General features: G+C 38.7%; 2 long non-coding RNA genes across 2 annotated transcripts in view; one reads left to right on the top strand and one right to left on the bottom strand.

Annotated features, from left to right (window-relative positions):
- LOC308067439 overlaps window positions 1-2,911 on the bottom strand; it is a 6,757-nt gene continuing 3,846 nt past the window's right edge. Inside the window, exon 2 of the long non-coding RNA XR_013929601.1 lies at window positions 1-2,009. This is a non-coding gene — a long non-coding RNA (uncharacterized lncRNA). The remainder of the gene's footprint in view (window positions 2,010-2,911) is intronic.
- LOC308067438 overlaps window positions 2,004-2,911 on the top strand; it is a 32,494-nt gene continuing 31,586 nt past the window's right edge. The window contains exon 1 of the long non-coding RNA XR_013929600.1: window positions 2,004-2,789. This is a non-coding gene — a long non-coding RNA (uncharacterized lncRNA). The remainder of the gene's footprint in view (window positions 2,790-2,911) is intronic.

Consider the following 2,911-nt stretch of genomic DNA (forward strand, 5'->3'; position numbering starts at 1 on the left):
TAAAAATTAATCTGGTTTACTTATGTCCACAGAAGACGAATGCAATATGTTTTCTCTACATCTAAGTGATTTTTTTTTTCTGAAATACAGAAGCACAGTGGAAAAACAAGTTTAAAAACACAGCTAAGTGATATACGCTTGGGGATACAAAAAGAAAGGTAAGATATAAAACCACCCCAAAATTGATGTGAACTTACTGTTGCTCTCACACTTCTTTTTCCTGCTTACTTTATACTTCTTGATATTCCTCCTGTTCAGTCCCACCACTTTTTCGCTTTCAGTATCTGGCCCCTGGTATAAATTGAAAACTTTGGCAGTTTGCTTTGTGATTCACCATTCTGACTGTAATCTCCTCCTAATTCTGTGTTTTTAAAGTCTATCTTCAACTAAGTTTTTTGCACAAACAACCAGATAACCAACTCTACTGAGCAATTTAGTGTGTAGCTTCCATCTACCCACTGTTAGAGCTCCCCAAGTAAGCACTCTGCCATTTACATAATTTGACCTTCCCCAGTAGATGTGCAGTTCAGACCTCCAGCCCCTTGCAAATTGTTCTGTAGTAGCCCACACACTACTTGTGGTAACATTTTCCCTATTTCCCTTGCTACCATTTCAGCTTGTCTCCATGTCAGACATTACCATGTGAAATGGTCTCCTTCCCTGGAATATCTTCCTGTTTGATTCATGTGTGACCTTTCCCAAAAACTGGCTGTGGTTGGGCTCCTTTAGGTATTTATTGAATAAGACCTATTTCCAACAAAGCCGCTCTGCTAAAGGGTCTTTACCTTTGCCAGGGCAAACCAGCTGCAGTTCTGAAGGGGCCAGTTTGGTACTGGATTACCTTTGCATCTCCTTCTTCTCTTTAGCTGGCAAGATTGAGAAGATACTACATGGCAACAGGATGAGCATGGAAAAAGTGGGCAAATAGGTGGCAAACAAAAATAGAAGACTGCTTTCCTCCAGTCAAAGAGGCACACCTGGGAAAAGACAGAGGTGCTGGCTGATTAAACTTTGGGGTATGGTAACACTGTTCAAGTGCAGAGTAAGTCTGGTGCTCGTTTCCAAGCACAGCAATATGAAGAAAACCAAATATTGCATCAAAGTGGAATCTGAGGCAGCAAAGTCCTTACAAAGAGTGCACGTCCATTCCCGCTTGTTAAGTGAAGCTTATCAATACACCCAAGTGACTATGTTCGTTTCCTCAAAGGTAGTTGCCCTGTTACTCTACAGAAATTTCTGTAATACAGCTAAGTACAGTAAAAGCCAAATTCAGCACCACCTAGTTTACCTATTTACAGGAACTGTAATACAAGTTAGTTTAGCTACTGCATGGTTCTGAACTTTCTAGTATACAAGCAGTTTGCAAACTTTACTGGTATTTACAGGAGTCCTGTGAAGGATGAACCACCACCAATCCTGTTAGAAGTTCTTTCTGTTGATAAAAAGCATCAAGGTGTATCTCGTTTAAGCATTTTTTTCACAGAAACAACAAAGTCTGTGGCAGAATCAGAACAGAACCAGAACTAGAGCTCCATAAAATGAGTTTACAATACCTTTGCCACAATACAAAGGTACTAATCCTTTTGTATCAGTGAAAGAAATTATTGCATAAGTTCAGGAAAACATTTTTTCTCAGTGTAATATCAGGTAACGAGACCTATTACTTGGATACTTTAATTGTTCCACTGTTATGTCTTAGTATTATCAAATTCAACAGCACTTGATTTCTTAGATCTCTGGAAAAGTGAACCCTTGCAAGGCTCTGAACGTGGCATTCAGACATTATTAGTCCCATTCAAAATCTGAAGACATATTTCTTACTGACTTAACATACCATCAGTCTCTTCCAGAGTACAGTTACTTTCTTTGTTTTTCAAACATTCTTGAACCCACTCTGAACTGCACCATTACTTCCCCAAAATTTGGTGATTTAGGTTCTGCACTGGTATGCAGACCATCTCCTTCTGTGAGTAGCATCTACCTTTACTCGGTTTTATATTGTTCAATACCTATGAAAGAAATAAGTGAAAGCAACCTGAGAGGGAAAAAATATAATCTTTTCAAAAAGCACTGGATCTATGTCCTGCAAGTTATGTACTAAAATGTGCCACTGTTAATAAGAGTTTGGTTCCTATTTGAGTATGCCTTATAAAATAACAAAAACAAAATTAGCAGGAAAGGCAATCTAACATATTTTGTTGACCTCTCCTTAGTGTTACGGTATTAAAATAGAAAGTATAAATATTTAACAAGGTTGTAGGGGCAAAGATTAGCTTAGCAAATTGCTACCAGGAGATGGCACCATTAACAAAATAATTTGAGTGCCACGTACGTGTTCCTTTTAGCCATCTGTATGTCTGAATGCTTTGACAATTCCAGGTGTTGTCTGAGCCCGATCCTGCAAATCATTCATCCAGGCAATCCTCACATGTGAGTGATCTAAGGCATGGCAAAAGGATCCTGCATGCTGAGTGACTGTTGGCTTATTTGCTTGGTTGACTTGTGCTGTCCTAGCAAACAGAGGAAGAAACTAATAGTCATTGGCTAGTATTTCCTTCCCGGATAAATATGTATTGATTTGGAAAAGGGATTGAGGGGATATAGGGATATATATATTGTTCTATTAATTATTTTTTCAATTTTACTCTGCCACATATAGGCTGCAACTAAGTTGCATGAAGAACTGAATGCAGATTCTCAGAGAAGAGCTGGTGTGAAGCGGACTGGCTCCAGTTACAGCTGCAAGAGCCGAATGCAAATATTCCAACACTCCTTCCCCAAGACCAAAGGTATGACATTCTTTGTCATTCATCCAACACCTCCAAAGAGTAGCATTACATGATTTTATATTTACAAGACTGTAGGGAATCCAACTTAAAACGACAAGAAATTAAAAATTCTGAGACCTTAC

Source organism: Falco punctatus (assembly GCF_963210335.1).
Source record: "Falco punctatus genome assembly, chromosome: 7".
Taxonomy (NCBI): Eukaryota; Metazoa; Chordata; class Aves; order Falconiformes; family Falconidae; genus Falco; species Falco punctatus.